Here is a 15,629-nt window from a genome sequence, read left to right on the forward strand (position 1 = left end):
TTGGACTTTTCTGTTGGAGTGGTGTCTATGATTCTTGCCTAGGGTTGGAAAATTTTGAACAATCAGTTTTCACATATTCAGAAGAACACCCCAGAGGTTTAAAGGTGTGAATTCCAGAAATAATGCTTTTCCTGTTAATGTTTCAGTGTCCAGCTGACGGCATTTACCTGCAGCTGAAGTATATGTTTTTGTGGACTGCTGACCTAAAAGTGGGAATGATTTCCTCTTTGTGTTGTTAATGATCCTATACGTTGGTTTAAAAAAAATCCCCAAGCCGACAGAGGGAAATACAGAAGGAAAAGAGGGAAGGTAGGGAGAAAGGGAGACATGTCTGGGATTGAAGAAAAAACCTCCAGGGAAATTATATGTGAAAGAACTGTCTGCTTGGATAAAGAGAATGACTCAAAGTTAGCTGTAGTAGTGCTGGAGGCTGTTTGGAGAGACACTAAAAGCTCACAGAAAGACTTGTAGATTATTATGGCCAAGAAAATCACCTAGGTTGATCAGTTTGACCTCATAGGAGACTAGGCTGGGAAAAAGTGAAGGAAAAGGGAAGAGAGGTAGGAGGGAGCAGAAGCTGAAACACGACAAAGCAATAAGGCAATAAAGCTTGGACTTAATGGGCAAGAGAGGAATAAAAAGCTGAGATAACTGGACTGGAATTAATTGGAAGGATGGACAATAAAATCTAAAAATGAGTTTAAAGATGACAAATTCAAGGTCTGACGTATATGTAAAAACACCTTCACCCTAAAATTATGTACAAACACACCAATAAAAAAACATCTATTACTGTGGGAAAGGGGACTCGAATGACAGCATATGTTAAATTGAGATCTGCCTGCCTTTTGGTCCATTTGTCAGTCGATACTATAATCCAGCAGTCACTGCCTTCTGTAGTACACAATATGAGTGAGCTCTTAAAAGCAGTGAGATTTGTCTTGGAGGAGACTTCCTTTTCAGTGGTGCTGTACGTGGATTGGGAGAAGTGACTAGTGAAAAGAGGAAAAAGGAAAATAACTACATGGGCAAAACATACTGTGCTTTGTATGAGGCCAGAATTCTATTTTGGAGAACTGGATGTCACCTCTGCCGTTATCATGAGCAGGATTCACCTTCCCTGGCGTCAGATGTCTGTATCTGTAGGCATCGACATCTAAGCTAGTGTGAGCTCCTTTCATACTCACTGGAGAAAAATGGGTCCATTAAAAGTCAATTCTTCTGACCTATTTTAGGTACCTAGCTTAAGATGAGGCAAGTTGTGCCCTTGAAGTGCCTGTTTCTCTCCACTGACAATAAAGGGAGAGAGATGAGATGACTCCTACTCAGTACTCCAATATGATGGCAGGCAATTCACTCAATTCAGTCGCTCAATTCACTCAAATTTGTAGGTGGCTACGAATCTATGTCTGATTTCAAGAATGTAAAGACAGTGTTAATTCAGTGTCCCACAACTGACTGCTCAGCTCTGCCACTAACATATTTTTAATGCAGTTTTTTAAATGTAAACTATTTAGTGGAACCTTGCACTTCCAAACCTCTTTATTAAATATCAGGCACTTCTGCACCTATTAGCATTATTCTCATTCTACATTTTGAGAAACAGAACCATGTGTACTTTTGAAAACAGAATAACATAGTAAAAGACCTGTAGTTTGCATACTGATACACATTAACAGAGGCAGGACGAGAGCTGAATATTCCTGTTGTAGTACTTAGCATATATATTAGTTACTGTACTTTTAATAGTTATGTCTGGAGTTTTGCCAGCTGTCCAAAACTTCACACTACAGGTATCTCTGTAACTGAGTAAGTATGTCTTTTAAATGAAGATGTCACAGTGTGAGGCTCATAAGGCTGGTTGTATATTCAAAGTTTGGCAACCAAAAAGGAAATATTAAACCAAACAGCATAAAATTAGATTCAACGATGAATAATATGGTTGGTGACATGCAGAACACAGCTGAGTGGTTATATAGCACTTCTCAGACCATTATACAGGAATCATCAGAAAATAAATGCTACAGCTTCAACCCCCCAGCCTCCCATGCAGAGGAAGACAGCAAGATCACTGCTACTCCCTGGTGACATGACCAGCATGTTTGTTTCTCTGGGTAATGAAAAGCTCAGTCAGATATATGACATTAGGAAGCATTAAACAACTCTCTATTAAATTCAGAAGATTTTTTTTTTATCCGAAAGAAAACCAAGAAGTTAATTGGTCCACAATTAAATAGAAATGCCATTAAAGCCCCTGCCCCCGAAACAGCTTGCCAGGCCCAGTTTCTGTTTGCCTTTTATAGTGTCCTGATAATCTGACTGTCATATCAAGACATTAATTTGGAATCTTCTGAACACTGTAAAAACATCTTTATGGATCAAGTTATCCTGAGGGACAGAGTGCATATGGCAGATGTGCAGTTAAGTAAGAGCAGAAAGGTGGCATCACTATTCCATCAAGAAAGCTGAAAGGCCTAAGGGAGCAACACATACTCATAAATTTAGGATCAGAGGAGATTGTTATGAGTGTTCTGACATCCTGCACAGTATGGCTCATAACAGTCCCCTGAGTTAACATGAGCATCAACTGGGACACACCAAATTCATGAGAATCACATAGTAAGTTTCTTAGTGGAATATTATTATTGCAATAAAATGGGTGCCTTCTTTTATGCTTAGACATTATTTTCCTGCCTACTGAAGTTAAGAAAACTTCTGTGCCACTTCTCCTTTTAAGTATAGGAATGTCCCAGAAATGAAAAGCTAAATGATAACACCATATATCTGCCCCAAATGAATCTATTTTAGCTTCTGATTTTATTCATAAGAGGGGAAATACATAATGAAAGAAACTACAAAGGACCAACAGCTGTGAGGTTCAGCCACTGTCTTTTAAAAAAGCACATTCAGTTTCAAGGTAACTTTTTTTTTTTAAAAAAAGGAGGGGAGGCTTGTTCATGGCAGTTTCATAACTATGGGGAAAAGAAGGATCGCTCAGGACAATCTGCAAAAGCCTGGGCTAAAATACAACTGCAGACCGTTATAGCTGCGTGCCTCGGAACTGAGATTTGTTTGGTGGAGTTTGACAATCTAATCCAGATCAAAATAATTTCCTAAGTGTAAATTTTCTGTGAGTATATTCCATTTGCATTTATTGGTACAAGTGAATAAATCAAGGGAGCAGATGTTGAAAACCTTCTCAGGAGGGTTTTTCCTTTCCCGCTATGTTTGAGCCAGCAAAATGGGAATACAGGAGCTCCCCAAAGAGTTCTTACAAGCCTTTCTTGCTCACAGCATCACCTGCGACCTGGTGCTATACCACTGTAAAGAGATGTTTCCACTGTAGCTATGCACACCATGCTGCTCACCTCCATACCAGAACATGGATACACATTTCAATATTTGCTTTACAATGGAGTCTTGAACTTTCTGTATGAATTGTATGAACTGAATTTGTGTACCCTCCTAAAATTTCTCTTCCTCCCCCTCTCCCTTTGATTATCCCCCATCCCCCATCAATCGCTGTTCTCTGGATTCTCAGGGGATATTTCCTTTCCTTAGCACAGTTTCAGATCTGTTTGCCCATCTTCACAATATTTGTACCAGCTCACTCAATTTCTGCATCATCTCCATCGTCTTTCTCACTAAGGACAGATTATTTTGAGAATGTGTGAACACTTAAACTAATTTGGAAGTGAGGTCAATACTGAGAAAAGCTGTATAATCCCTTTCCCAGCAATGGAGAATGCTTCTGTGTTCCCAGCCTCTGCAACTCCACAGTGCAAGATATCAGCCTGAGTAACAGCACCCAAGTGTCCTATATAATATTAAAGGTCACCATTTTTATACCCTGAGGCTTACATTGAAATTTAACAATTTCCCCTCCTCCCTCCCCCTGAAGGATGCTGGTGGAGGAGAGTAACAGATTTATCTCTGTGCAAAGACTAGCTTGCCTTCAGCTTGTCTTTGAGGGCTGAAGCTTTGCTTGAGATCAAAGATCATGTTATTCATAAAAACTACAGCTGGCAAAAGCACAAATGTCTTTTTACAGTCACAAATGTTGCAAAGGCTGTGGAGTGCTTTAAATGTTGACTAACTGAAAATATTGTAAAAAAAATCATTTGAGACAATAACTCTTGAAGAATGTTCTGACTGTTGCATGTGTTTAGCCAACAAAACTACAAAAGCAAACTGTTCGCAAGATGTGAAATGTTATTCTATTGAAAAGTGACTCTCATAAACGTGGCACAGTAACAGTCTCCTGCTTCCTAATCAAATTGATTTCCTTAATAACTTTAAAGATTTGCAGTCTACCATCGCTACTGACAGTGAAATTGGGTGATTTTCATTTTGTCTATTAGTATTTTCCAGAAGCCAAATTAAAAAAAGTTAGCTCATCCTGCACCCTAGTATTTTCAAAGTACAGCCTCATTGCTTTGCTAGGAGAATTTTACAGTAGTAGTACCGTGGTACCTAGGAGGCTGTCTACTATCAGCACTTCTGTGGTACTTCCCATTCTACAAAATGGAAACCTGCCCCTGCACTGCAAAATCTAACCTGCATGAATGCATTTGCCATCAGGATGTTTGTACAGCCATCACTGATGTCTCAGTCTGGAAACAATCTTGCAGTGTTTACCCTGTGTCTGTTTTCAGGTTAGCACCACTACAGATGGAAGATTTTTTTTTCATTCTGCCCGGTATCAGTACTTATCTTTTAGTTTCCATGGTTTCATTATTGACTCTCAGTAAAGAGAAAACACATGGAGCTCACACGCTCTACAAGTACACCTGTTATTCTTTGCGATACGACCTTGCATGCCGCAGTCCCACTTAGGATAACCACGCTGGAGATTTCCAATGGAGAAGACTGATCTAACAAAGGGTTGTCTTGCAGCCCAAGGTAGGTTTTTCCACTTTTGGATTTGGTACAAATATTTAATAATAAACACAATACAGTAAGTGTACTCAGAGATAGGCTGTCAAATTTCAAGTATCCTGGGCAGAATACTTGTTTCATGAGAGTTGTGGTTGTACAGACATTTGCCATACACTTCCTTATAAGCACATGGTCTGTTTAGATGCTTGGGTGCTACTTCAACCTTCTTTTTGTTGTTACCTGTTTATGGTACTCATTTTTAAACAGCAAATTCAGACCACTATATCTAGGGAAAGGAAAGTTCCTTCTGACCATGCTCTATCTGTATGCAGTTTACAGTGCATTAAACCCTGGCCATTATTATTCTTGAACGCACAGACTGACAATTTTTTCTGTATGCACCTGACTCCATTTTGTTATACATATGTGGAATCTGACTCTTAATATATCTGTGATTCTACCGAGACAAATGGGTGAGTCTAGAACACAGTATATGGCTTTGAAGAACTTGAGTCAGATTCCTAGTTTTAGAGTGAGTCATTTACATTCATCATCAAACGAAACTACATTGGGGTCAAAGTCTAGTGAGAATTTTGCAGCTACACTGAGGATGGTGAGATATGGTGAGGATGGTACAGAAAAGAAAATGTATAAATGACACCCATTCAAACAGGAGACTGTTTCGGCCCCACTCTAAAAGCCTGCTGGTAATAATTTAACTAAAGAAAAATTTGCAGAGCTCTCAGAGCAGTGACAGTGGTAGGTGCAAAAATACCGTAGTTTTAATTTAGTTAGCTCAGTATCAGTGACCAGAAAGCTATGGAGTGACAGGTTAGCAGGCCAGATGAGTAGCCATAATAATCAGGTGGGTTTGTTTAAAGCACATACACTGGCTTTGAAACCAAAGTACTAAGATGAGAGCTGGCTAAACCTACTGCAGTCATGCTTTTTACTGCAGGGCTGAATGGTACCCAATTATTTTTTTTTGGCAGAATGTCTCATTTGACATCTTCTAACTGTACACAAAAGCTGTACCTTACAACTCCATTTAAGACCAGACAAGCAGCACCATATGGCATAAAACCCAGGGTTCTCCTGTCATAAGCCAAGTTCCATGTTAGACCACGAGAAGATCCCTTGCTGTACATTCAAAGCCTGGACATCCATCATCTTAAATGCGTATGTGCTAGTATGTTATCAGTTTGTGTAAGTAAGGTAACTATATACTGCATAGAGCAATCATTATCTTATTGAACATGGCCATCTTTCTTAATGGGAGAGGCCTGCATTTTCACTGCATAATAGGAAGGACCTGTGAGGATCTCCAGAAAGATGAGTGAGAACTGGCTAGCATAGCAGTTCAAGAACAATTCACCTGGCCAGAATCAGATTCTGCCCACATTTAAGGGAAGCTGAGCTAAAAATCAAGAAGCAACTGCGATCACAGTTACATAAAACCTAAGAAAACCTCACACAGAAACAATCATTGAACTTAGAAACGTAAAAAAAAATAAGTTATTGCTGACTTCAAAATGGTTTTTGAACTTTTTCTGTACAGTGTGAACAGAGCTGGCAGTTTTGATTCCTTAAGAGTTTCTGTCATGAGAATCTCTTCCTTATGCCTTCAGCTTGCCAAATATTAATTGTTGAGACTGAATTTATTTATGCTGTTGGCCTCATCCCGATTCCTTTCATTAATGACACTATAAATGGTGAGATATTCTTTCAATGAAGTTAGAAAGAAAAACTTAACTTGACAATGCGAGATCCATGTGTTCTCATGATGCTGCTTATTTCTTTCAGCTTGAATGCTTATAACAGAAAAAGCTTCACCATTTCATAGAAAAAGTACATTTTTAATCTGCTTATTGGGAAAAGTTTGAAAGTATTGTTTCAGTAACCTACAGTTTAAAAAACAAAAGACAAGAACAATTAATCTATGTTATTTCTTTTTTTTTTTAATAGGAACATTAAAAACTATTTTTGCAATTACTGAATGAGTATATTGGTAACACTGCAGCATTAAAATATATTTCCAGCCATTTTTTGAGAACTTTTGCTACCATCTCTTCACTCTGAATTTTGTCAAGTAGGCTGCTCAGGCAATATAAGAGTTTGCATTTTGTTGCTCCTGTTTAAATTTATTGAAATCTGGCCATTCAGCACTTCTCTAAAATAATTTCTAAATATGCTCAGAAAAAGCTTCTTAGTGGCTTGCACTAAATACCTACAAAGCTGCCACATGTTGACTGTGTTGCTGCCTAGCGTTAACAGCCCCTTCATTGCAGTTGATAGCAATAGCTGCTGTGGCATCAGATACTGAGACCAGGAAGAGGACAAGCCCTCCTGCTGCTCCCATACCAGTTAGAAGCAGGAAAAGGAAGCAACCTAATTTAAATTGAACATAAGGATAGAAATAGGAATAATAGTAGGTTCAGAAATAAGACAGCTTAAGTTGAAGGCTTGGAAACAATAGGAATTTGAACTCAATAACATGAATATAGTTGTTCAGTGTTTCTATAAATGGTCCTTTTTCAATATTTTGGTCCCAAGCAGTCTTTACTACCTATCTGCCCATGCATGCAGTGACTACAGGATTATTAATTTCCTCCTTAGCTTTATTTATGAGTCTTATGGTATTTAGTCATTCACAACACCATCTACCTCCCCTTATTAACACATCTTTGAAATCAGGTACATTACTTGTCTTTCAAAGACAGTAACAGAAGAACAAGAGATTCAGCCACAGTTGTCAGAAATGTCTTTTAACTCAGCATTTCTGAGACTGGTAGGTGTCAGTGAGAGGAGAGGAGGCACAAGAAATGGATTCTTTCAAGTGGCTTCAGGAAGCCTCTAGAAAGGAGGCCTCTGGGATCCCTGATGCCTGCTCAGCAAGCTGGGGCTGAGGGCAAAGAGAGGAACAAGGGGTTTTGGTGGAGGAGAGGCTGCTTCTACTCTGAGAGAGTACAGAATGAGGGCCTGCTACTGATCCACACTGTCCTTTGGAGGAGTCAGCGTAAGTGTGCGTGACCTTAAAAAAATTGAGACAACACAGTAAAAAGCTTCTTTGTGATTCTTGTGCAGCTGAGAACTGCGTGCATACGAAGGAATTAGTTTGCATTTGTTCATGCCTAGTATGATTCAAGCAGGTAGGGTATATTAGATTTCAGTGTCCTCTCTACCCCCTTGGCAGGACAGCTTAGGGGCTACTCAGGGGTAGAGTAAGGATATAGGTAGTGACCCAGCAAATCCATTCATCAAGGTCTTTGATAAAGAAATTGAACAAGCAGTGCTGGCAGCATGACGATTGCTGGGTTCTTGCTCTTGCTGCAGATTGGGTCTGCTGGTCTCTGCTGCAGAGATATGATGCTTAGCTGTGCACAGAATACACTTCAAATAGAACAATTCAGATGAACAAAAATTTGAAGGCTTACATATCCCTTAAAATAAAGTTTCACAGAAGGTAGGGATGGCCAGCTTTCTTAGGGTCAACTTTCACTTGAACTTCCCTAGAAACATTGACTTCATTGCTACTGAAAGGTAACTGGATCATGCTTTGACATGGTATGGCCATTTATGTGCTTGTATTTCACAAAGACTAATGTTCACCATTAATGTACTCAAAATCTGTTAGAATTCAACTTAAGATTTTCTTTTAATGATTGTAGCAACTTAATGGTTTTTCTTCATTTTTTTAAATGTAAAACTAAACCTGTAGCTTGTCTTCGAAGCTATATGCCTACTAACTGCACTTTATGAACACTGCAAAACTGCTGTGATTGAGAAAAAGTTACTCTCTCCCTGAACATTGGTGCAGTTTAAAAATCAAGAGAACATAGCCAGGTGCTTGTCCACCTGTCTGATATTAAGAATGTGAGTCATTCCATTGACATGCCTGTTTGTTGTTGAATTGGGGCCTATAGACAAGAGAGCATCATTTATTTAATGCATTTGTCTCTGGAGGAAACTGCAGATCATTTGGACGCAAGTATTCATCTTTTCTCCAGATCTGTTCAAGAATGGATGACCCTTTACCATCTAGTGAAGAGATCCTCAGATGGTATAATGCTTGAGCCAGACCCATTTATACACACTGTAAACATCGATCAGAAAAATACAGCTAAGCAGGCAATATGCATAGATGGCAAGGATGCATGTGAGCCTTCTTAACATTTCACATGTATCTAATGAATCATGTTAAGTCAAGACAGCATCTAGCATTCAAATCTCAACAGGCGATTTTCTGTTCCTTCTCTAATTACACTAAGAATAAAGTTTACCTTTATGCAGGTGTGAAAATTTTGATTAAGTGCTTTCCTACTCACCACCTTATAATAGAAAGCAAAATGCATTTAAATTAACCACACATTCTTTTTTCCTCACATGCTGGCTACTGAGACCTTTAATCTGTGTCTGTGTAAATCAATGCATTTCTGTGTCGTTTTTCCCAAATAAATAAATTACTGATGTAATTAGGGTAAAAAAAACCCCAAGAAAAACAAAGCCCAAAATAAAAACCAAATGAGAAGGTCTGAAAGAAGAGTCAGGGGCTGCTGCATGAGCTTCCCACCTCCTGAGTCATTCTGCTGTCTCTCCAGTGTGTATCATGTATCCAAAAAAACACAAAAAAAAAAAAAGGAAGGAAATTTTTTTTCTTTCTCATGCAACATGGAATGATATTTTTTTTTTACAGTAAGAAAAAAAAATCATTCTTCCATATATAAAATGGTTCACAAAGCACATGTGTTTCCTATGATATTTGCAGCAGTGCAAAACCATGTTTAGTCACAGACAAGTCCTCCATTCTGTCTTCCAGAACAGGGAGAGGCTGTTTTGGGAGATGAGAGGGGAGAATCCTGTAAATCTCCTGTACCTCACAGAAACAAAACAATGAATTAAGGAAGTAAAGAAAGCTTCTGACTGAAGATGGCATAAAGAAGCAACAGCACATTTCTGCATTAAAACTGGGCAATCCCAGGTATGTATCTCTATGCTTTAAAATACATTCTAATCTGTATTCTGGGTACAGCACCAATATAACCTCCAGTAGAAGAAGAAAACACTTGTGGATGGCCACCTCAAAACAACAGGCACATATTACCACAATTAGGATGAAAAATACAACCCCCAAAGTAATTCTAGTAATAAACATGCAATCTTAAAGAAACACAGGAGAACTCCAAAGAGCAACAACATTTTTGTTACTGTGCTGATATTCAGTTAAATACTATGAAAAATGCATGCAGTGGTAAAGATGGTTATAATTTCCTCTCCTCTTGCTCTATTAATATTAATTGAAAACTAGGTGTGGCACCACAAGAGAGGATTCTTCATACAAAACAACAGGAATTTGTCACCTAAGCATTTTTATTAAATATCATGTTGTCTTACCTGATTAAAAGAGAATTACAAATCATGGCATAAGAAATATCCAAACACTTATAGGTGATGAGTCTCCTTCTTACTGCAGGTTCACTCTCCTGGGCAAAGAAGCTTGTAAACTCTTAATTTCACTGAAATGAAAAAGGAAAAAAATAAAGAACCTCCCCGTCAAAGCAACAAAGGAACCTCTGCAGTATTCTGTAGACTCTTCTCCTGCTTCCTGTTCTGAGATTCACTCTTTGAATCCCAGCATCGATCAGAAAATTGGGGGGGGGGGGGGCCCCCCCCGGGAGGTGGAAAAATGAGGGGGAGGAATCAAGGAGGCAGCATATTACGTGCTGGCTCCACCTACTGGCAAGGAAATGGGCTAGGCTGGATTCTTACCCTACCAAAACAATTGTATTTTAGTTTTTACTTGAGTATTAGCCCTTGATTATACAGCTTTAAAATGAAGTAAGTAGGTTAGGACTGATAAATGTTTAAATGTTTTTAAAAAATGGCTTGAGATTTAATCTGCACAACTTTTTTTTCTGTATTGATTGTTTTAATAATGAAGCACTTGGATACATCCATACACAAATAATCGCAGAAAGCTCAAGGTTCTGCCAGATATCTTATTTTACTATGTAACAATGCAGTACGCGTAATAATAAAGCGGTAATTCTGTATTCAGAACCCATCACTATAACGACAGAGAAAATAAGTGTGCTTGATTTTTTTCCTTTTTGATTATTGATTCTGCAAAATATAAATTGCATTTGTATCTTTATTGAAAGCCTAGGGGTTGGTGGGGGAAAAGTTATGTAAAAAAAAGAATGAATGCTTGGGTTTAGCCAGGACTGTTATATTATTGTGCAATAAAGAGCTTTTATGGTGATCTCTTTTACTTATATTCATCCAAGGCTCTCTTCTGTATTTTATAGCATCTTGAAACTGCCTTTTGTACTCTGGGTACTATTAGTTATGAAAGACTAATATGCAAGCTGAGTGCCTCACCCAAGGTGTCTGTAGCCATGATCCCCATGATAGCAATACTTGATTTACTGAAGGATCCCTTATACTGAATAGCTGAGTGTGCCTACTTTTATCTATTTCCTTGAGAGTTTTCTGTCACTTATACCTGCTTGTCACATCAAACAGCTACCAGCCACATGCATGCAGGACTGGCTCAAAAATTATCTGCTGTGGAGGAAAATTTCATCACACTAAACCGTAGGGTTTGGGGAGGAAAAAGCTCAAGAGTTATCTAGGAATGGGTCTAGATGAAAGCCATGGAGTTTTTAGTTAGGATCCATGATCTAATGCATCACAAAAACCAGTAACATCAACACAAAGAAGTTGCTGGAGAGGCTGTCCCTTTCAGTAGCAACTCATATTTGTGTCAGTTTAAACCATTCATTACAATTATCACAAACCCTTGGAGGGTTTGTTCTTCAGGAAAAGATCAATTTCCATGTTTGTTCAATCCTTACAATGGGATTTTGGACCATGAAGGAACTCCAAAGTACTAAAGTAGTTCAATTAAAGATAATAATAGATCAACATACCTATTGTGTGAGCATGGGCTGTGTGTTTTAGAAATACTATTGTCACAAAAAATATACTTTAATTTGAACTTGATTTAATGATATTTTTTCTCTAAAATACCATTTTATATTTTAAAAAATGATATTCATACCTGGAAAGAGGATTTCACTGGAAGGTATAGTAATATAAAAGTATAGTGATATGAAAAGGGGGGTGGCTTTAAACTGAAATAGGCTAGATTTAGATCAGACATTAGTAAGAAGCTCTTTACTATGAGGGTGATGAGACACTGGCACAGGTTGCCCAGAGAAAAGGTTGCCCCATTCCTGGAGGTGTTCAAGGGCAGGTTGGGTGCAGTGTTGAACAACCTGGTCTAGTTTAAGGTGTCCCTGCCCATGGCAGGGGTTGGAACGGGATGATCTTTAAGGTCCCTTGCAACCCAAACCGTTTTGTGGTTCTGTGATTCTACAGCCAGTTTTTACACTACCGAGGGCCGTGGGCTCTGTCCGTGGTGCTGAAGCGCATAGCGGCGTGCCACTGAGACTTGGCACTTCAAAATGCCCAGAGTGCAACGTGGGTGTAACATGAAACACTTTTGAATATACTTTGACAAATATGTATACGTATGGAAATGCACCATGGATGAATACAGGCCTACTATCAGCCTAAACTGGTGAAGTTGATATTCTAAAGCCTACTTTCACTAAAGCTTTCACTGAATTTACTTTTCACAAAACGACCATTTCACCAGAATACATAACATTGAAGTTTTGAATATTAATTTAACCTACTTTAGAAAGTAAACAAGAATTTCTGTGCTTTCTAACCCCCCCAAAAAAAACAAAACAAAAAAACAACCCAACCCCCTCCCAAAACCCCCCACCCCAAAGATCATTTGAGTTAATAAAATCTGAAGAGTTAAAAATGAGATAGAATTGTTTCAAGAGATTTGGAGATTGTATGACTATTACTTTTAATACACTAATAGCTGTAGAATAACCATTTAATTAAAGGAATACTGGGAAGAAACATGGATTTCAGCTCCATTAAAAATACTATTTTCTCTCTCCCAAACTCTGAGAAACTTTTATTCTTTAATATATTCTGTAATCTTAGTCCTTCCACAGTCTATCACTTTCTCACTTTTTTTAATTTGTGACAATTATAACTTAATGGCAAAACTTGCTGGCAAAGATAGCTTTGCTTTTCTGTATCCCCTGTGAAGAGTACAATAAAAATGAAAGATGATAGTATCTCACATACACCATAAAAAAAAAAAAAAAGCCATAAGAACTCAAAGACAATAAAAAATTAACTACTGAAATTCACAGGAATTTTTTAAGTTTATATTTTCTTATAAAACCTGGATTTGTCAGTTGTACAAACTCTCTCAGTTACACATATGTGAGAAAGTAAAGTTTTTGTATGAAAAAATCAGAAAAGCACTGTGAGGATTACAAATTCCAATAAAACTCTCAGAACTGATTCTAAATCTATTAAAGCTCTCCAGCAACAGCTACGAACATGGTTTATTTTTGGTTTTATTAATTTATGTTAGTAGTAACTACATAGGAATGAAAATAAATATCCATTGAAAAAATATAGTTTTCTGATTTTTTTCAAGTGTCTTAAAACTAAGATAGCTGGAAGACTCTTTCTGCTTATTCAACCATGCTGATAGAGCTCGTTTCTACCAGAAATTTCTCTTTGCCTCTCAGAGCATGGCTAACAGTCATCTGCATAAAAAATAACCATTCTATTAAATCATGCAAAAACATTTACCTAGAAGAGATGGAGCAAAAGGTCAAACTCCAGTTTCCACAGCACATGGCATGTTAAGCCTAAGGAGCAATGCCAGTAGCTATTCTGGCCAACCGACACTTATCGACGCCTGTCCTTTACACGCCTCAAAGACATAGCTATTTCACATATTTAGAACCCTTACTTTTCCTTTTTTTTTGTCTTGTCTAGGCATAAATCTACCCCTTCCACTTGGGGGCTGGAGGCCCTCCTGTATAAAGACAGGCTGAGAAAGTTGGGGCTGTTCAGCCTGCAGAAGGCTGCATGGAGACCTCATAGCAGCCTTCCAGTACCTGAAGGGGGCCTGCAGGGGTGCTGGGGAGGGTCTCTTCATTAAGGACTGTAGTGATAGGACAAGGGGTAACAGGTTAAAACTTAAACAGGGGAAGTTTAGATTGGATATAAGGAAGAAGTTCTTTACTGTAAGTGTGGTGAGGCAGTGGAATGGGTTGCCCAGGGAAGTTGTGAATGCTCCATCCCTGGCGGTGTTCAAGGCCAGGTTGGATGAGGGCCTTGGGTGATATGGTTTAGTGTGAGGTGTCCCTGCCCATGGCATGCGGGTTGGAACTTGATGATCTTAAGGTCCTTTCCAACCTAAGCTATTCCATGATTTTATGATTCTATGATTCTATGAAATCTTTTAACTCTCAAACTCTAGACCCAAATCTGTAAATTGCCATGGAAAAAGACAGGTCTGCAGAGTGAACAGGTTCATGGCTCCTTGATGTGTCATAAATTAAAAGGCATAAATTAATCTCAATCAGAACTTAATTGGCCTTTATTATTTAGTTCTGGTGAAATCATAAAGCCTATCATTCTTGCTTTCAAAGTCTGAAAGTCACCTTTGCAAATTAGTCATCCAAGTGAAAATGAAATTTAGGATGATTCTAAATACAAAGCACGTTTTTCTCCCTGGTCCAGAATTACTTTAACAGAAATTACCCTTGTGACTACTAAACATCAGCAGTCTTTTAATTTTTTACATTTCTTTCATATCAAAAATCTTTGCATCCAAGCTGTATTACCAGTTTTTACCTCCGCCCTAGAAGGAAGACAGCTTTGGAAATTAAAAGATTTCTGAACATTTTTCTAAGTAATGAAAACTATTTGGTCTTGATAATTACTTTAGAAGAAGAGAATATTTTAAATCATGTTCAAAATATTTTCAAAAGTAAAGCCAGTCATTTCTTGGCTGCCTGGGGCTAACCCTGAAGTCACTTTTAATGACCAACGGGGAAGATAGATTTGAAAAGGAATGTGTACAAAAGTTTTTGGAAGGATCTATCCCTTCCATTTTTGCTCTCTGAGTCATTAGCATGCCTATAGTCAGAACCATTAAGTCATTAACTGGTGCTTAATTCACGATTCAGTGCACCAAACTGTTGAAATGTTCTGTATCTTTATCATCCTTGGCTGGAAGCAGATCAAGGTAAAGTTATTTTTCCTTAACATATTGTTTGAAAGTTTGTATCATCTCTCTCAGTGTAGTATATTTTCAGGGTTTGATTATAAAGGTACTATTTTTAGTGCAGATAACTGCTAGGCATACTGTGAGATGCAGAGGAACTTTCTAATGCAAACTCAACTTGGCAAGCATATATTGTTAAACAGAGCAATACTTCTAGGCATTCCATCTTTTAAAGACTACCAAATAAATAAATCATAACTTGAGGTTTGCTTAACAAAACCTCCCCTCTCTCCAAGTGATGATTACCTTTCATCTGACCAATTAAACCACATGACTCAGTAGCAATAAATGGAATGAAAACATATGAATGCAATCTCTCCGTTTATAGGTGTCCTGGGAGAACATTATTAGATTTTGTTACTAGCTCTGAGAGCACTACTGCACTTGCTGCTGAGGTATCATTTAATTCATTTGTCCACCTCTTAAAATCTGTCTATCTGAAGTTGCATTTATTCACTCTGAAATTGCTTGCTTGCATTTCCTCTTTGTTTATTGGTCTGGTCATATACACATAGTAGCTTCTTTTGAACATAGTCCGTGTCCTGTGAATGTATAGTGCCTAAAATAATAGCTT

The 15,629-nt window shown here is 38.1% G+C and overlaps 1 protein-coding gene across 4 annotated transcripts in view; it reads right to left on the reverse strand.

Moving 5' to 3' along the window:
• Positions 1-10,528, reverse strand: part of SCN2A (sodium voltage-gated channel alpha subunit 2) — a 79,169-nt gene extending 68,641 nt beyond the window's left edge. For all 4 annotated transcript variants that reach the window (XM_061343668.1, XM_061343648.1, XM_061343679.1 and 1 more), the window contains exon 1: positions 10,270-10,528. The gene's annotated coding sequence lies outside the window, so the exon portion shown is untranslated. The remainder of the gene's footprint in view (positions 1-10,269) is intronic.
• Positions 10,529-15,629: the final 5,101 nt, after the last annotated feature.

Source organism: Neopsephotus bourkii, unplaced genomic scaffold (assembly GCF_033783945.1).
Source record: "Neopsephotus bourkii isolate Nb327-2 ecotype Australia unplaced genomic scaffold, CSIRO-AGI_Nbou_v1 NB_196, whole genome shotgun sequence".
Taxonomy (NCBI): Eukaryota; Metazoa; Chordata; class Aves; order Psittaciformes; family Psittacidae; genus Neopsephotus; species Neopsephotus bourkii.